This window comes from Solanum dulcamara, chromosome 6 (genome assembly GCF_947179165.1).
Source record: "Solanum dulcamara chromosome 6, daSolDulc1.2, whole genome shotgun sequence".
Lineage (NCBI taxonomy): Eukaryota > Viridiplantae > Streptophyta > Magnoliopsida > Solanales > Solanaceae > Solanum > Solanum dulcamara.
This window is the reverse complement of record NC_077242.1, coordinates 16,650,663-16,672,500: the sequence shown is the minus strand read 5'-3', so window position 1 is coordinate 16,672,500 and position 21,838 is coordinate 16,650,663.

Below are 21,838 nucleotides of genomic sequence, written 5' to 3'. Positions count from 1 at the left end.
ACTCTAAGATGCAAGAGCTTTCCTTTTTCAGGTTCTTTCTACTAGTTCTTGGTCTAAAAACAAGTCATATATACACAAGGAACAATTAAATATCCTAATTCACAAGAATTATAACATAGTTCCCTTTTAGGCTAAAATTTATGATCCTAACCCCACCCTAGGGTTATTTTCCACCATTAATTTCAGTTCAAACTTCCCCTACCAATCACTCATCCTAGTTTATGAGTAGTAGGAATTGAATGATGAGTTTAGAAAGTAAACTTCTTACCTTAAGCGTGGAAATTCGTGGAAAATTGATTTAAATCGCCTAGGTCACCTCCAGTCGTTCTAGAAACTGTTTTTGCAGAAAAATACCATTGCTGGGGTTTTTTCTGACTAGTCGTGACTGTCCCACTCTGGCGGGACCATCCCGCTCTAGAGGCCCCGCTCTGGTGGGAGAAATCCCGCTCTGGCGGAAACAGTGAGCTTGGAGTTTGAGCTCCAAGCCCTTATTTCGCAACGCACCCCTTTCCAAAGAAGTATTAAAATATACCCTTCATGTAGCGACCCTCCAGGGAGGATGCTACTACTTTTTAAAAAAACGTATATAAGGCTCGTGAAACAAAAGAAAAAAAATAAAAAGCTAAAGGTGTAAGTTTTTTTTTTATTTCTTTTTTTGCTAGTTTAAAAATTCTTTGATTCCAATTAAATCAAATAAAAGCTCCAATTTAGGATGGAGTGACATTTCAAAATAATTTAAGAAACTAACTTACGAGACATTCATGTATTATTCCTTATCACTACAATTCATGCTATAAATTATTACCAACAAATAAGTACTCAAGGTTAGCTAACTCATGCGTCATCCAAATATTCCGACTACAAAGATAATTTAGTACATCAGACTTGGTAATTTACATATGCCCCAAAATAACCAAACAAGCAACCAACTTTGAGTTACAATCCATGGCGTCATGACTGAATCAACCCTCACAAATAAATACATAAATACATATACACAAGCACCCCATAGATCATATACATGTCCCAACATATTACAAAATATAGATGCCTATATGCAAATGTGATCTTCCTTTAAACTCCCAAAAACTTTATCTCCAATGGCCAATCCTCAAGCATCTTCTCGGGCATTTCCTACGATAGAAACAACTATCGCTAAGCATAAAGCTTAGTGGTGCAAAACTATAAGTTTGAAGCATTTAGGTTCTCCACCATATTCTTTTCAAGTCATGAGCCGCACCGATGTACAATAATAATTAAATCAAGCCAACAACTATATCACGAGTATCAAGTTCTAAATGTAAAATCTTAAGTGTAAATAATTCATAGAAGTACATTTAAAAGATTTAGCACCAAGTTTCGCCCAATATGTACGTTATGCCGTCACACCAACATAATCAAGTATCAAGAAGGATCGAAGCCTTGTATCAAGAAGGGTAAAGACCCAATAATCAAAAAAAACAAGAACCATATTAAAAATGGCTTCCTAATTCGTACTTAAAATGGACAATTTCCATACTTAAGACAAATTAAAAATTCATAATCAAGATGATAAAGGTTCCGAAACAAGAGGCATGCCAATAGTGACAAAGTCACAGTCACAAGAAGGACAAGGTCCATAAGAATGTCAAGTGATCGAGCAATCCATACAAGTGGGCGAGTTAAGCAAGTGTCTTGCAAATTTCCAAAGATACCAACATGACAAGACAGATATCAAGACAATAGCAACCATACCAAGATAGGCTTTAAATATACTAGTAGTAAACAAGAGTTTATACACAAACCTCAGCCTTTTAGAATACCACAATCCAATACGACTTCAGGAGTTCCAACCGTAGACCAACCCGTGTCTCAAGTTTCTCAATTTATACACGATATAAACAACCTTGAAAATACCATTAAATGACTTCTTTAATTCCCATCATCTCCATAATATTGACATAAAATAAGATTTCTCATTAAAAATAAGCCTAAAATATTTCCACCCGAACAATGTTACTAAAATAGTAAATTCAAAAAGCCAAATACTTCAGGTTGTATCTAACTTTTGGAATTGAAAACGGCAACACTGGTCTTTATTCACTTCATAAAACTTTTAGACCTATGTCTTAAGTTTTCAACTCAAAAGAAATCAATGCAAAAATCATTTTGTACAAAAAGATATCATCCAAATACTAACAGCTACTTAAAAACGAGAATCTGGACAGCCACACTTGTCCGGTTGTATCTAAGTTTGCAAACTAAAAACGGCAAAATTGGACTTTATTCCCTTTCCAAAACATTTAGATTTATGTCTTAAGTTTCTAATACAAAATAAATCAACACAAAACTAATTTTTTATGAAAAGATATCATCAACGTACTAACGGCAATACCCTTCAAAAACGGGTTTGCAAACAAAGTTTATTCCCCCAATTTCGACAACAACTACTTATCAACAACATCAACAACAATATAATCAATCATTATACATCCTAAATTAACTAATTCCACTCATTTAATCCAACCAAACCAGTCCCTAATCCATAAGTTTCAACAAAGCAACAAACAAGTTTACAACACTACTTCCTCTGTTTTAATCCGTTAAATCTCTAAACAAGCTTGTTAACAAGAAAAAGAACCTCAATCTTACCTTAGGTGTGAAGAAACTATGGAAACACACTCCTTACTAGCTGATTTTTAGCTCAAAGTGAAGACAACGTAATGTGCAACGCCTTTCTCTTCACGAGCTTCAGAATTCGGGACTCGAATTTGGGTAGAAAATGGCTTCTTAGCCTAGAAGCTCTCTCTTTCCCTCTTTCTCTATGATGTTCTAGAAAGTTATGGTCTAAAATGGAAGAGATAAGCTTAACTTATCCTTTAAATATCAAAGAAAATAGGCCTGACCCAACTTGGATTCGGTTTGGGCCCAAAATCATCACTCTGCTTAACCTTTCTGTGTTAAAACTTCCATAACATTTTATACTGATGTCGTATATAAGCCCACGACCTATCATTGGAAAGTTATTTCAATTATCTAGAACTTTTATTTTATGATCGTTTCCAAATTTCCAAATTCTAATGGGTTTATGGCCTCCCTAAGTCCGATTACCCAAAAACGTAGCTAAACAAACAAACATTTTTCCCCATAACAAAATTCGAGTCAGTAGCAGTTGATCATATCATCAATAAATAACCATTTTAATGTAAAAATTAGCTTAAATAATTAGGAGTGTTACTATTCTCTCCCCCTTAAAAAATTTCATCTCGAAATTTACCTTATGCTAGTCTCAAAACAAATGGGGATATTGAATTCGCATATCCTCTTCTCACTCCCAGGTTGCTTCATTGTCAGAATGATTTCTCCAAAGGACTTTTACTAAAGGAACTTTCTTGTTTCTAAACTCTTTTGTCTCATGGGCCAAGATTTAGATAGGTTCCTCATTATATGTCACATCCGGACTTATCTCAATGGATTCGATAGGAAAAATATGAGATGGATCTGAGCGATATCTTCTAAGCATAGAGACATGAAAGACATTGTGGATTCTATCTAACTCCGGTGGAAGAGCTAGTTTATAAGCAACTGGACCAACTCTCTCAAGTACTTCATATGGTCCAGTAAATCGAGGACTAAGTTTTCCTTTTTGGCCAAATATCATAATTTTATTCCATGGAAAAACCTTTAAAAATACCTTATCTCCCACTTGGTACTCAATTTCATGCCTCTTAAGATCAGCATAAGATTTTTGTCTATCTGAAGCAATTTTTAGATGGTCCTTGATAACTTTTACCTTATCTTTAGTTTGTTACACAATCTCAGGACCAATCAGTTTTCGTTCACCAACTTTACTCCAGCAAAGAGGAGTTCTACACTTTCTCCCATATAAGACTTCGTAGGGAGGCATGTCAATACTTGATTAGTTGCTATTATTATAAGCAAATTCTACCAAGGCTAGGTGTCTGTCCCAACTACCTTTAAATTCCATAATGCAAGCTCGAAGCATATCTTCCAAGATTTGAATCACCCTCTCGGATTGGCCGTCTGTCTGAGGATGGAAAGACGTACTAAAGTTCAACCTAGTGCCCAAAGCTTCTTGCAAGCTAGTCCAGAATCTAGATATAAACCTTGGGTCTCGGTCAGATACAATAGAAACAGGAACTCCATGTAGCCTTACAATCTCATTAACATATAATTCTGCTAAATATTCAAGTGAGTAGTCCATTTTGATGGCCAAAAAATGAGCACTTTTGGTTAGCCTATCCATTATAACCCAAATTGCATCATGATTTCTTTCAGTGCGTGGAAGCCCAGAAACAAAGTCCATGGTTATCCTTTCCCATTTCCACTCAGGTATCGATAAGGGTTGTAGTAACCCTGTTGGGACTTGATGCTCGGCCTTTATCTGTTGACAAGCTAAGCATTTAGAAATATATTCTGCAATGTCCTTCTTCATACCATTCCACCAGTAATTTTCTTTGATGATTTGATACATTTTGGTACCTCCCGGATGCATTGCATATGGTGAAGTATGTGTTTCATTCAAGATTTCTCTCCTTAATTTGTCATCATTAGGAATGCATAACCTATTTTGGTATAACAAGACACCATCCTCCTTTAATGTAAAATCTTTCTTTCCCCCATTTTTAACTTCTTTGGTCAATTTTATGAGTTTCTCATCTAACTTTTGCCCTTCTTTCACCTGTTCACGCAATGTTGGCTTGACTCGCAAATTAGCAACCACTGAACCATACGAATCAGGTGTAAAATAGACATTCATGGCTCTTAACTCTAGAAGCAAAGGCAAAGGATTCAGATGCAAGCTTGCAAAGGAGTTGCAACTTAAGGCGTCTGCAACCACATTTGCTTTACCTGGGTGATAGTCAATCGTGCAGTCATAATCTTTGATGAGTTTAAGCCATCTGCGTTGTCTTAAGTTTAGCTTTTTCTGTGTACCCAAGTATTTTAAGCTCTTGTGATCAGTGAATATATGATACTTTTCTCCATACAAATAATGCCGCCATATCTTTAAGGCGACCACTATAGCATCAAGTTCTAGATCATGAGTAGGATAATTCAATTCATATAGTTTTAATTTCCAAGAGGCATAAGAAATAACTTTCCCTTCTTGCATCAACACACATCCCAAACCACGATGTGAAGCGTCACTATATATCACGTACTCTTTCCCTTCCATTGGTAGAGTAAGTATAGACGCTTGTGTCAACAAGGATTTGAGTGTTTCAAAGCTCTCTTGGCACTTGTCATCCCAAGTAAACTTCACTTCCTTATTTAAAAGTCTAGTCAAAGGAGAGGCTATAATAGAGAAGCCTTTCACAAACCTTCTATGGTATCCTGCTAAACCCAAGAAACTTCTTACCTCAGTAGGAATTTTAGGAGTTTTCCATTCAACAACTGCTTCAATTTTACTAGGATCCACCTTCACACCTTTGGCTGACACAACATGTTCCAGAAAAGCTACTTCATTAAGCCAAAATTCACACTTTAAAAGTTTAGCATAAAGTTCCTTCTCCTTCAAAGTTTGCAAAACAATCCGAAGATGTTTATCATGCTCTTCTTTACTCTTGGAATATATTAAAATATCATCTATAAAAACCACCACAAATTGATCAAGATAAGGCCTAAATACTCGATTCATTAAATCCATGAATATTGCAGGAGCATTAGTCAATTCAAATGGCATCACTAAGAATTCATAATGACCGTATTGAGTTCTAAAAGCAGTTTTAGGAACATCTTCCTTTCTAACACGCAGTTGGTGATACCTAGACCTTAAATCAATCTTTGAGAATAAATTGGCACCCTTAAGCTGGTCAAACAAATCATCAATCCTTGGTAGTGGATATCTGTTCTTGATTGTTATTTTGTTCAATTGTCGATAGTCAATACAAAGTCTAAGAGTACCATCTTTCTTCTTCACAAATAACATATGGGCTCCCCAAGGAGAAACACTTGGACGAATAAAACCTTTCTCAAGAAGTTCTTGCAATTGAGTTTTCAATTCCCTTAATTCAGTTGGTGTCATTCTATAAGGTGTGATAAAAATAGGAGTAGATCCAGGAATGAGCTCGATCGGAAATTCAACTTCTCTTTCTAGTGGAAACCCAGGAAGATTTTCTGGAAACACTTTCGGAAAGTCACACACAGTAGGTCTATCTTTAAGACTAGGACTCTCCACACGTGTATCAATTATGTGAGCAAGATATGCACTGCAACCTTGATGAATCATCTTTCTTGCTAAGGCTGCAGAAATAATACTAGATGATAATGATCTTTCACCTTGTACAATAATGTGTGAAAACGCAGGGTCCTTAAAAGTCACATGCTTGGACCTACAATCCACTACTGCATGATATTTATACAGCCAATCTATACCGATAATAAGATCAAAATCGTGGAAAGACATTTCAATCAAATCAGCAGAAAAGACCAGGTTTTGAATCATGAAGGGACAAGCTTGGTAAACTCGATTACAAACAACTTGGTAACCCAAAGGACTTTCAACTAGAACGTCAAAGTTAAGTCTCACAAATTTCACATTTTCAGGAAGAACAAGTGATGAACAAATATAGGAATGTGTAGAGCCAGGATCAAATAGTATAAACACAGATAAGCCATATAAGTGAAATTTACAAACAACCACATCCTGTCCCTCTTGATCATCTCTCTGCCTCATAGCATAAGCTCGTGCAGTAGCTCTGGACCCGCTAGCTTGAGTTACTCCACTTATCCCCGCTGCTTGGTTGTTTTTAGGCCTTGCACCTCTATTGGTTTGAGGAGGATTATTAGAAGACTTCTGAACCGAACCCTCAGTATGCAAGGAAGGGACATTTTTAGGCTTAGGACAGTCCCTCACTTTATGATCAAAGCTGCCATAATTAAAACATGCACCAGAAGCTCTCCTGCAAGCATCATAGTGATTCTTTCCACATTCTTCACAAGTGGGAACGCGATTCTTGCCTTGGCTATAACTTGGGGTACTAGCTGTAGAAAAAGTTAGTCTGTTTTGCTTCTGTTGATCTGACCTGTTGACACTACCAGCCTTAGAATCATCAAACCTTCCCTTTTTGGATGGACCACCAAATTCTGACCTAGGCTTCCAGAATATATTCTCATGTCTACTAGCTTCTTCCTTATCAAGTCTTTCCCAAGTAAAAGCAGCAGAAACTAATTTACAAAAGTTCTCATGTTGCAAAATTGCCACGTTTTTCTGATGGAATCGTTCAGGCCATCTTCAAACCTCCTGCATTTATCTTTTTCATCATTAATAATGCCTCCAGCATAATGAGAAAGTCTAAGAAATTTTTATTGATACTCAGCGATAGACATGTCTGTTGCCTTAGATTCAAAAACTCCTTTTTCTTAGCATCACAATAAGCAGGTGGGACATACTTCATATGAAATTCTTTAACAAAATCATCCCAGGTAAGAACTGGAGGTTTTGCTTTTGCATTTGGCATACTTACCCACCAGTCATAAGCATCCTTCTGCAATAACGAGATGGCATACCTGAATTTGGCAACATCTGAACACTCTAACTGCTCAAACTCCCTCTTTATGTGCTCAAGCCATTATTCAGCATCAGTGGGATCAACCGTGCCTTCAAACTCAACTCCACCCATTTTTCTCATTTTTTCAAAGTTCAACCCATTGGGATCATGAATCGTTTCAGTCATATGGTGAAAGAATTCAACCATCTATTAAAAAGGAGGATTCATAACTTGAATACCAGGGCTTCTGTGAGAATGCGGACCAACTCTTACACCTTATTGATTTCCCATACAGAACCCACTAGTATGGGGAATAAATTGACCCGAAGACTGTTCGCCAACCCCTTCTAGTGTATAAGGTTGGGAATAAGAGTCACATGTATCTTCACGAGCGGCTTCCATAGGTCTACAAGAAGAAGAGGCCATAATATAACTCCTTAAAAAGTGAAGATCACATTGCATTAGGGACATGAATATGATGCATTTGCAACTTTATGAATTAAATATGCTATTTACCCTATAATGATCACATAATATAGCCCAAAACTTTCAAAAAAACAAGTGTATAAGTAAATCACAGCAAAATTCCTAAAATCACAAAACTAGGCTCTGATACCAACACTTGTAGCGACCCTCCAGGGAGGATGCTACTACTTTTAAAAAGAACGTATATAAGGCTCGTGACACAAAAGAAAAAAAATAAAAAGCTAAAGGAGTAAGTTTTTTTTTAATTTCTTTTTTTTGCTAGTTTAAAAATTCTTTGATTCCAATTAAATCAAATAAAAGCTCCAATTTAGGATGGAGTGACATTTCAAAATAATTTAAGAAACTAACTTACGAGACATTCATGTATTATTCCTTATCACTACAATTCATGCTATAAATTATTACCAACAAATAAGTACTCAAGGTTAGCTAACTCATGCGTCATCCAAATATTCCGACTACAAAGATAATTTAGTACATCAGACTTGGTAATTTACATATGCCCCAAAATAACCAAACAAGCAACCAACTTTGAGTTACAATCCATGGCGTCATGACTGAATCAACCCTCACAAATAAATACATAAATACATATACACAAGCACCCCATAGATCATATACATGTCCCAACATATTACAAAATATAGATGCCTATATGCAAATGTGATCTTCCTTTAAACTCCCAAAAACTTTATCTCCAATGGCCAATCCTCAAGCATCTTCTCGGACATTTCCTACGATAGAAACAACTATCGCTAAGCATAAAGCTTAGTGGTGCAAAATTACAAGTTTGAAGCATTTAGGTTCTCCACCATATTCTTTTCAAGTCATGAGCCGCACCAATGTACAATAATAATTAAATCAAGCCAGCAACTATATCACGAGTATCAAGTTCTAAATGTAAAAGCTTAAGTGTAAATAATTCATAGAAGTACATTTAAAAGATTTAGCACCAAGTTTTGCCCAATATGTACGTCATGCCGTCACACCAACATGATCAAGTATCAAGAAGGACCGGAGCCCTATATCAAGAAGGGTAAAGACCTAATAATCAAGAGAACCAAGAACCATATTAAAAATGGCTTCCTAATTCGTACTTAAAATGGACAACTTCCATACTTAAGACGAACTAAAAATCCATAATCAAGATGGTAAAGGGTCCGAAACAAGAAGCATGCCAATAGTGACAAAGTCACAGCCACAAGAAGGACAAGGTCCATAAGAATGTCAAGTGATCGAGCAATCCATACAAGTGGGCGAGTTAAGCAAGTGTCTTGCAAATTTTCAAAGATACCAACATGACAAGACAGATTTCAAGACAATAGCAACCATACCAAGATAGGCTTTTAATATACTAGTAGTAAATAAGAGTTTATACACAAACCTCAGCCTTTTAGAATACCATAATCCAATACGACTTCAGGAGTTCCAACCGTAGACCAACCCGTGTCTCAAGTTCCTTAATTTGTACACGATATAAATAACCTTGAAAATACCATTAAATGCCCTCTTTAATTCTCATCATCTCCATAATATTGACATAAAACAAGATTTCTTATTAAAAATAAGCCTAAAATATTTCCACCCGAACTATGTTACTAAAACAGTAAATTTGAAAAGCCAAACACTTCAGGTTGTATCTAACTTTTGGAATTGAAAACGGCAAAACTGGTCTTTATTCACTTCATAAAACTTTTAGACCTATGTCTTAAGTTTTCAACCCAAAAGAAATCAATGCAAAAATCAGTTTGTACAAAAAGATATCATCCAAATACTAACAGCTACTTAAAAACGAAAATCTGGACAGCCACACTTGTCCGGTTGTATCTAAGTTTGCACACTGAAAATGGAAAAATTGGACTTTATTCCCTTCATAAAACATTTAGATATATGTCTTAAGTTTCTAATACAAAAGAAATCAATACAAAATTCATTTTTTACAAAAAGATATCATCAACGCACTAACGACAGTACCCTCCAAAAATGGGTTTGCAAACAAAGTTTATTCCCCCAATTTCGACAACAACTACTTATCAACAACATCAAAAACAATATCAACAATAATTCTACATCCTAAATTAACTAATTCCACTCATTTAATCCAACCAAACCAGCCCCTAATCCATAAGTTTCAACAAAGCAACAAACAAGTTTACAACACTACTTCCTTCGTTTTAATCCGTTAAATCTCTAAACAAGCTTGTTAACAAGAAAAAGAACCTCAATCTTACCTTAGGTGTGAAGAAACTATGACAACAGACTCCTTACTAGCTGATTTTTAGCTCAAAGTGAAGACAACATAACGTGCAACGCCTTTCTCTTCACGAGCTTCAGAATTCGGGACTCGGATTTGGGTAGAAAATGGCTTCTTAGCCTAGAAGCTCTCTCTTTCCCTCTTTCTCTATGATGTTCTAGAAAGTTATGGTCTAAAATGGAAGAGATAAGCTGAACTTATTCTTTAAATATCAAAGAAAATGGGCCTGACCCGACTTGGATTCGGGTTGGGGCCAAAATCATCACTCTGCTTGACCTTTCTGCGTTAAAACATCCATAACATTTTATACCAATATCTTATATAATCCCATGACCTATAGTTGGAAAGGTATTTCAATTATCTAGAACTTTCATTTTATGATCTTTTCCAAATTTCCAAATTCTAATGGGTTTATGGCCTCCCTAAGTCCGATTACCCGAAAACCTAGCTAAACAAACAAACATTTTTCCCCGTAACAAAATTCGAGTCAGTAGCAGTTGATCATATCATCAAGAAATAACCACTTTAATGCAAAAATTAGCTTAAATAATTAGGGGCGTTACACTTCACGCCAAGTCTAATTTCAGGAGTTTTACTCGCCCGAATGAGATTATGCAAAATTATAAACATTTCATATCGTCTTGGCAATCAGCTTACCCACTGAAATTAGAGATTCGATCCCCCTCCATTCACATGATCACCCTTTACTTCACGTGACTCAGAATTCGTCCAAGTCTGGCCTACGCTAAATTTTTTCGAAGAGTTTTCTGGCCAAAAATCCTTCCCCATTGGCCTATCCATAACGACGGAGACATATCATTACAATTTCAGCAAATCAGATTATTGATTATTATTTTTTTGATTTTTTGTTGTTCATCTTTTTGTGATACATATAGGTTCAGATTTTTAATGTATCTAGTTATTTCTTTTCCTTAAATTAATGTATAATGCCTTCATTTCAACACTATGATATATTATATTTTTAACATGCACAATGTATCATGTTTAAATATTAGTTTTGATACATAATCTTAATTTATTGAAACACAAATTAGTATGTATTTTTTTTTTTAGGGGAACAGACCCTACACGAGGCTCCCACCTCTCGTGCACAGTCAGGGGTTGAGCAGCACCCCCAAGCCTTAACATAAATAAAATAAAGTAAAAATACACGGAGGGGGACATAAACCTTACCTCCGATCCTATGTTGATTCATAAGTCGGCTAACCTACTAAGGTCGGCTAACTCATTCCCGTTACAAAAAAGGGCTAACTAAAACTAGAAAGCATTAAACCTATGGGAGGACTCCTTCCGGTATAAGTCGACTAAGTAAGCATAAATGAGGGAGACTCTCCCCTTCCATGAGAAAACAAGAAAGTAACCTACACTAGTCCTATTCAACTACGCGGCGAATCACATAGCTAAATTGAAGCAGAACAAGTATACGAAACTTCTATCTCGCATGGGATGAGAAAGTTCTATTCATCTTTGCCCTTTTTAGTCTTGTCATACCAAGTAAGTCCAAATGGAGAGATGCATCAACTTCAATATCATGATTATAGCAGCTATGAAGGATGAAAAATGGAAAGAAGTGTATCAGTCAGCCGCTTTGGAGTTGTATTAGTCAGCAGCTTTGGAGATGTTGTGGAGGATGACATGGTCCTGAGTTGCTGTATGTGGCAGATGTAAGTGGTGCAGCTGTGACTGAACTACTGCTTGGAGATCCAACTGCACATTGAAGAGTTCTTATGTGCCTGCACACAAACTAGGAGGGCTGTTGCGTGTGTAATAACATGGTCCCTGCACCTGCAATCTTGTAGGAGGTTTAAAGGAGGCTTCAACTTCCTGTTGCCTTTCTTTAGTGTGCAGCTGTGTAGAGTATCATGCTTGTGCAAGCTGTAGTATCCTGTAGTAGAAATGCTTATTAAGAGGTGCAATTTTGCTGATTCATGCTGCAGTTCTGCAAGCTTTTTGGGTGCTGCATGTTGTTAGAGGTGTTGTGTATTGAGGCTTGTATCCCCAAATGTTACTTGATTTAGTGTATCTCCAGCTACCTGCAAATGCATAAAACCAAGCCAACAAGACCAAAAACAAAGATCCACAAACAGAATTGGAATTCCCCAAGTTGCTGTGGTTACTGTAGAATTGCTGTGGATGGACCAATTGCTGTGACTGTAGCTCCTCATGTTCTTATTGTTGTTGAAGCAGTTGTACCTGTTGCACCATGCTTTTGCTGTTGTATATTGCAACTTGTAGGAGAAGTAGCCTTGGCTTGGGTGTTTAACTGATGGAGCCTTGCATTTTGGAAGGTTCCATTGCTGCTGTATTATATGTCTGTACACCAATAAATAAACAAACAAGGAGTTCCAAGTAGCTTGGATATAATGGGGTTGATGCAGGTAATAAAAGATGGAATCTGGCATGGTTGGATTGTTGGTGAGGGCTGGTGATGCTCCTGCATCTCTAGCATTTGTCTCCCTTTGTTTGGATCTCTGTGGACCTGCACAAACAAGTAGACAAAGAACCAAACGAATGTGGGAGAAGTATAGGCTGCTGCAAACCTGTAGCCAGCTTCCTGGTGCCTTCATAGTGGAAGTGCTCAGTTGTTTGTTGTTGCAAGTTACCTCAAAGAGTGCTTTGGAGCTTGTTAGCTTTAAATCGGCTAACTTTTTCAAGGTCGCTCGACTAACGTCTCCAATTATCCGATTGAGGTGAAACTTCTTGGGCTTTGCAACTACTATATTTGTTGTATTTCTGCAACATTTGGGGGTCTTTTGGACAAGATGGAAACTCCAAGTTGTGAAGTGCACCAGTTGGAGACTTAAGTCGACTAACTTTTTCAAGGTCGCTCGACTAACGTCTCCAATTATCTGTTGGAGGTGAAACTTCTTGGGATTTGCAAATACTGTATTTTCTGTATTCTTGCAACATTTGGAGGTCATTTGGACAGGCTGGAGGCTCCAAGTTGTGAAATGCTCTATTTGGGGACTTAATTCTGCTAACTTTTTCAAGGTCGCTCGACTAACGTCTCCAATTATCCGTTTGAGTTGAAACTCCATGGGATCTTCAGGAATTGTATTTGCAGTAATCCTGCACAATATGGAGGCATTTTGGTGATGCATGATGTATTTGTTAAGTACTGCTAGTTGCTTTTGGCCTCTGGTGTTGCTGTTAGAATGCTGCTGTTGTTTATCAATTGGAGTCACTGCTGCTTCTGTAATGTGGCTTATGCAAATGATGTTATTGATATGCTGGTGCAAGAACTTCAAACTCAGCTGCTGCAACTCCAACCCCAGGCTCAAAGTAGCATTAAACCTGCACAATGAGCCACACAACAGAAAACAAATTAGTATGTATCATGTTTAAAGTTATGTATTTGATATATAATTATTAAAAAAATTGTTATTTTTTACTACTCGATACACACACCCAAACTTATCCAACTAGAATATTATGTATTTTTATAGACATTATCAAATATAATTATTGATACATAAACATTAATATTTTTATAACAATATCAGTTTGTCTCATATTAATAGTTATGTATATGATACAACGTTGATAGAACAACTGATTAATTTTTTTGTGATTTTTTATTGTTAATCTTTTTCTAATACATATGAGTTCTGGTCTATTTTCATATCTAAACTTGTGTGTTCATTCCTTTAATTATTTATTTGATACATAATTACTAAAAATTGTATAATCTACCATGTATCAGTTGTTGTTATGTATCTGAAGTATTTAATTTTTGTTCATATTCATTCAAATTAGAAGGTTAGGTGTCCATGCACATTACCCAATAAATAAACTTGATACATAAACCCTAATGTTCTATAGCTAAAGCACTGTGTATCAAATTAATTGATATGTACATGATACATAATATATATCAAAATTCAACAGTTTTTATACTTTATTACATGTATCATATACATATCAACTCACAACTGTGTTATGTATCACACACACAAAAAATGTTACTGGCAACAATTACATTTATAATGTATCTATTTTAAAATATAGTATTTCTCAAAAATAAATACACATAGATAGTAATGTATCATGTACTATTTTTTGGGGCATGATACGTAAATTCAAATTTATAATAAATATATCAGATACATAGTGACCACCACACGGTAATATATCTATCTCAAATCTAACATCTTATAGGCAACAATTACTTATTTAATGTATCTAGTAAAAATATAGTACTTATCAATTTAAACAAGATACATAAATAGTAATGTATCATGATAAAGCTATCCATCTCGAAAATACAATTCAAATGTAATGTATCATAATGTTGAAACAAAGGCATTATACATTAATTTAAGAAACAAAAACAACTAGATACATTAAAAAGTTGAATCTATATGTATCATAAAAATATGAACAGCAAAAATAAAAATAAAAAACAACAATCTGATCTGTTGAAAGCAAAAAAAAAAGAATTAACATTTCTACCTCTCTTTTGGGGAATTTTTTCCACAGTCACTTTAGAAGACCAAGGTACATCCTTGTTCGGCTTCGCCTATTCAACTTTCTGATTCGTCATTGATAATAGATCGTGCAATCGTTTGATCTGTTTTCAGCCTAATCTTCATTGTCAGAATCATAAACACGATCAATATTAAGTTTAACTGGGTACTCTCATTGCTAAAAGAAAGAGCATCATCCATATGTATTAGGACTTTGAATATGCAAAATTAAAAAAAAAAAAAAAGGAGAACACAGATGGATGAATTTTCAGATGGAGAAGACGTAAAACTACATATTGAGAAAGTTGAAATCGATTAACTGAAGAGAGAATAAATTTGAAATTCAAAATTGTAATAAATAAAGTAACTGTTGATTGAGGGAGTAAAAATAGGAGAGATTGGAGGAATAAACATAGGAAGAGAGAAAATAGGAACTAATGTATCTAGATGAGTGGGATTTTGGAGGAAAAAGAGGAATTTTTGAAATATTTTGGAATGATGGGGAATAATAGAAAATATCATAAATAAGGATGTATAAATAGGTAATTTTTCCATAAAAATAGACTTGTTTATTTGTAAGGCCAAAATTAATTAGTCAACCCAAACAAACATAGATTAAATTTAAATTTTATTTGAATTTAATTCAATAAAATTTGTATGTCTACGGATGCCTCTATTTTGAAACTTATCAACGTGTAGGCTTGTCGAAACTTGATGGCAAGACTTGAAGTATTATGAAAATGATAATATTACTCTTTAAGATATTTACTTGACTCCATTTCTTGTGAAGAAACGAGTTTTATGCTAAGGTCATGTACAACTCCATTTCAACATGCTTATAAGGACTTTTATTATTTCAATCGAACTAAGGGATGATACGACGATACGACGGGCTTTTGAGGAAGAAATAAAGAAATCAATGTGGACAAAGTTGTGAACTTTAAAGTGGATAAACTTCCACCATAGACTTGAAACAAATTTGGACACCAACACTCCCACCAATACAAATTTTATTTTGTGTTAATCAAATCACTCTATTCAAACATTTGTATTAATTAAATCACTCAATTAGATTTATCATTAAAAAAAATCTAACATGACAAATAAATCGAGTATTTTTTATGTTATGCAACATGAAGCCCACATATAAATAAATTATAGAGAACTCATTAAGGAGTTTTACGGGCGACCTTAATTAGTGAAAAAAATATTACGATATTACTATATATTTAAAACTTACAATGTATCATGATGGGTGTTTTTCTTCCAAAAAAAAAAAGAAGAAGAGAAAAGTGAATAGTTATCAATAAAATACGTACTAAGATCAAGAACACAAATTACACTAAAAAGATAAAAAGATGATTTTTAAAGTGCGTAAAGGGACAAAACTTATCGGGAAGATTTCATACCTTCGTTTAAGGTTGTCAAGAGTAACATTTTTGTCCTTTAGTAGAATGGAGTAAGTTTTTATATTATTTTTAAAAAAAAATATTTCTAAGTAGGGTACTTAGTTTTAAAAAAGAGTATTTAAACAATTTAACTTTTCAATTTAAGACTTACCACTTTTATAGTAATATAGATAAAGAGCATTATGACGGAATTATGGTAGACATGTCAAAAAGCATGAAAGTCCTTAAAATGTTGATTGAATTTTTTGTTCTTTATTAACAAATTTTATAATAGATAAAATTGTCAATTACTATTTTCCTCAAAACATTGTTACATATTTAATTGTCATCCTAGTACTTAGGATTTTAAAATTAATTAAATGTTTTGGTATCAAATCTTTATCTATCTGTAATAAGTAGGAACTTATAATAATTAGTACTTTAAAATTGATTAAAATTTTGTTTCTTAAATCTCTTCTTATTTGAACTATATTAAAAGTTATAACATTTAAGACTTTAAAGTCAATATTTTTACTTATATAAGTCTTATTAAAATTATGATAAATGAAATAAATAAATTAATTAAAAATATTAAAGAAAGAGATTCACATTTTTAAATAACTTGTTCACCTTCCTTATGAAATTCTTATCATTTAATTAGTTAGCTACAAATTTATTTTAATATAAATTTCTATTTTTCGTAAATAATTTATTTCTTCTTATATATAGTTTTATTGATTGACACGAAACACAAAATACATCTACTAAGTTAGTTGGTATAAATATACAACAGCTGTTTTAAAAACGTTAAATGTTTTAAATTATTAAGAATCCTTACTCCTAAGGATATGAAATATACAGTAATATCATAATATTTGTTTCACTAACAAAGATTTTCTTTTTATTTACAAAATCAAGACATAATATTAACAATAATACCATAATATTTGTTTTCCTAATTAAGTTTGCTCGTAAAAACTCATTTTTTTTTTAATTTTATTTATTTGTGGGGTCGTTCATGTTTACATCGCTTAAAAGAATAATTCAGTTTGTCATGTCAAATTTTTTTAAATGATAAATTTAGTTAAGTGATTTTATTAATACAAAAACTTAAATTGAATAATTTTATTAATATAATATAAAATTCAATAAATTTTGTAGATAATTTCTCAATATTAAAGACTTTTTAACATATTAACGCTTATTATCTATAATTCATATAAGCAATAGCAACAAAATTCATGAACGCTTTTGCTTTGGTTGTGTGATATTTTTCAACAATTACATAGTTGTTAAGTATGTGGATGTCACTTTAGTGGTAGGACTCACCACTAAATTGATGAGCACTAGGCAAGTTGTCCAATTTGCCTCATTTTCTTTTGCTATAAATTGCCTTTTTCGGCAACATGAATGAACACAAAGATAAAAGAGAATATATATTGTTTTCTCAATTCTCTCAACTCTCTCTCCGTCTTCTATTTTTCTTCTTATTCTCACCTTATTTTGTAAAGTTAATTTACTTTATAACACGTTATCATCACGAAGCTCTAATTTTCAGAAAATTAACTTCTATATCAGGTATATCTACTAAAGAAATTTAATTTTTAAGTTGTCTTTGTTACTTTCAAATTAATTTTCATCATGTCAAACTTGTCAAAATTGAAATTTGTGGCACTTGATATTTCTGGTAAAAATTATTTTTCATGGGTACTTGGTGCTGAAATCCACCTTACCGCTAAGGATCTTGGTGATGTTATAATTTAAAGAAAATACAGCATCAAGTCAGGATAAAGCAAATGCTATGATTTTCCTTCGTCATCATCTAGATGAAAGACTGAAAATGAAATACTTGATAGTGAAAGATCCACTTGAATTGTGGAAAGACTTAAAAGGGAGGTATGACCACCTCAGTGCAACAATATTGCCAAGGGCTCGTTATGAGTGGATGCACTTACGGTTTTAAGATTTTAAAAATGTAATTGAGTATAATTCTGCTGTATTTAGAATAACTTCTCAATTAAAATTATGTGGAAAAAACTATAAATGATGAGGACATGTTAGAAAAGACACTAACTACTTTTCATGCCTCTAATGTAATATTACAGCAGCAATACCGTGAAAAGGGTTTTAAAAAATACTCTGAATTGATCTCATGCTTTCTGGTGGCTGAGCAACATAATGCCCTTTTAATAAAAAATCATGAAGCCCGTACTACTGGAACTGCTCCGTTACCGGAGGCAAATATGGTAAAAGCACATGGTCAATCTGAAAGAAGACAAAATAAAAATCATGGCCACAATAATGTGAGTGGACGTGGCAATGATAGAAGACGATATAATAATCATCGTGGTGGTGGTCAACATAAAAGGGAGAACAATATCAGTTATCAAAATAGCCCTTCAAGAAGTAACTGTCATCGTTGTGGCATGAAAGGCCACTGGAAAAATAAATGTTGGAAGTCTGAGCATTTTGTAAGACTTTATCAAAATTCTTTCAAAAGAAAGGCAAATAGAGGTGGTGCCTCTTCTTCTAATGCTCGGATAGAGTCACACTTGGCGTTCGAAAATAATATTGTGGCAAGGCCTTTGCATAATGATAATATTGAAGCAAATCTGGCTTTGAGGAATGATGATTTTAATGGCCTCAATGATATTACTCATTTGGAGGTTGAAGATTTTTTTAAAGATCTTAATTGATGTTTAATTTCATATTTTTCAATATGTTGTCATTTTTATGTACTTTGAATTATCGTGTTTTTACGTTTATGTATTTAAAAAAAAAAAAATCAGGGCCACATTTTTATGATAATTGTATATTGTTTATTACATTATGCTATTTTACAATGTTGTAATTAATTACTATTGGTGTGCTATTATTTAATCTTAATATCATATTGTTACTAAAAATAATATTCGCTTTATTTAATGTCATTATACTAATTGTTTATTCTTGTTAATGTTTTAGACATTAATACTACATAATGATTGTATTATTTTTGCCAATAAATAAATTATCTATACATGATGAATAATGTTAAATTAATGTTTTATAATTTTATTTATTTTATATTTATTTTTAATACTTATGTATAATATTTATTTAAGGTTAATAAGTATATTTTGCCATAAACATTTTGAATTTTAAGTTCATTAAACTAATTCACTAGTAAATTATTAATTTATATAAAATTATGTTTATTATTAACGTGTCACACCTCAGTTTGTTAATTCTTATTCTAATAATTTGGTACGTTAGGTTCATATTATCAATCATTTTTTTGTGTTACAAATTCATTACAATATAATTCCATAAACTAAATTATTGTAACATTCATCATAATTGAATCATATAAATTTTTTTAAATTCTAAATTACCATAATTTAATTATTTTTTTTAAAAAAAGGGACTTATGTTTTTCTAGCAATATTGTTACTTATTTTATTTCTTATAATACATTTTTATTTTATAAAGATAAATAAATTTCTCAGTCTACAATTGAATTCAAGATGAATAATAGAGATATGTGCCTTTTGGATAGTGCCACAACTCATACGATATTAAAAGAAAAGAAATATTTCTGTCATTTGATTATGAAAAAGGTCTGTGTCAATACAATATCTGGTAGTATAAAATTGATTGAAGGCTCTGAAAAGCGGCTTTATTACTATCTGGAGGAACGATATTGGCAATTGATAATGCATTGTATTGTAGTAAGTCTCAAAGAAACTTGTTAAGTTTCAAGGTTATTCGTCAAAATGGCTATCATATTGAGACTGCAAATGAAGGAAAGGTTGAATATCTTTATATTACTACAATAAATATGGAGAAGAAAATTATGCACGAAAAATTACCTGCACTTTCTTCTGGGTTGTACCTTACAAATATTGGTACTGTTGAATCACATGTCATTGTAAGCAAAAGGTTTACTGATTCTAATGATTTTATCATTTGGCATGGCCGGTTGGGCCATCCCGGTTATAATATGATGCGCAGAATTATTGAGAATTTACATGGACACACTTTGAAGAATCAGAAAATTCTTCAATCTAAAGAATTCTCTTGTGTTACTTGTTTCCAATGAAAACTGATTATCAAACCATCAGAAACTAAGGTTGGGATTGAATCCCCTGCGTTTCTGGAACGTATACAGTTGATATATGTGGGCCAATTCACCCTTCATATGGACCATTTAAATATTATTGGTCTTGATAAATGCATCTACAAGATGGTCATATGTGTGCTTATTATTAACTCGCAACATGGCTTTTGCGAGATTGTTAACTCAAATTACAAGGTTAAGAGCACAATTTCCAGATTATGCAATAAAGACAATTCGTCTTTATAATACTGGTGAATTTACATTTCAATCATTTAATAATTATTGTATGTCGGTTGAAATAAAAATTGAGTATCCAGTCGCTCATGTCCATACTCAAAATGATCTAGTAGAATCATTGATTAAATGCCTCCAATTGATAGCTAGATCATTGCTAACGAGGACAAAACTTCCTATTTCAGTATGGGGGCATGCTATTTTGGATGCAGCAGCACTTGTGCGCATAAGGCCAACAAATTTTTATTAATTTTCTCCATTATAGTTGGCTTTTGGAAGGGAGCTAAATATATCCCATCTTAGAATATTTGGGTGTGCAGTATATGTCCCAATTGCTCCACCGCAACGCACAAAGATGGGTCCCCAAAGAAGGTTGGGAATATATGTTGGGTATGAATCTCCTTCTATTATAAAATATTTGGAACCTATGACTGGAGATTTATTTATGGCAAAATTCGCTGATTGTCATTTTGATGAATCAGTATACCCAACATTAGGGGAAGAACGTAAGCAGTTGAAAAATGAGATAGATTGGAATTCATTATCACTATTTCATTTAGATCCTCGAACAAATCAATGTGAGCAAGAAGTTCAAAAGATGATTTATTTGTAGAATATTGTAAATCAACTGCCGGATGCATTGACTAACCTTCCACGGGTTACTAAATCGCATATTCCAGCTGCTAATGCTCAAGTTCGAGTTGATGTCTCGGTAGGACAATTTATTCAGACAAATGAGTCTAGGTCACGCTTAAAACGTGGAAGACCAATTGATTCCAAAGACAAAAATCCTCGAAAAAGGAAAGGATTAAATGATCAAGATGATTATAATTTGGAGGCAAGTGCTCAAGAAGAGCCCAGAGACACAACAAATGGTGATATCACCAAGGAGGTCCAAGTACCTGAAAATAATGAGAATGAAGAAATCTCAATAAGTTATGTCTCGACAAAAAAAAGATAGAACCGAAATGATATTGTGGTCGATAATATTTTTGCTTATAATGTTGCCATTGAAATAATGCAACAAGATAAGGATCTTGAACCAAAATCTATCGATGAATGCAGACAGAGAAATGATTGGCCAAGATGGAAGGATGCAATTCAAGCAGAGTTAACTTCACTTGAAAAATATGAAGTTTTCAGATCAATAATCGGAACACATGAAGGTGTCAAGCCAGTAGGGTACAAATGGGTTTTTATGCGTAAACGAAATATAAAGGGTGAAGTCGTAAGATATAAACACGACTTGTAGCCCAATGTTTTTCGCAAAGACCTGGCATTGACGATATGGAAACATATTCCCCTGTGGTGGATGCAATTACCTTCAGGTATCTAATAAATTTGGCAGTTCATGAAAAGCTTGAAATGCACTTAATGGACGTGGTCACTGCCTATTTATA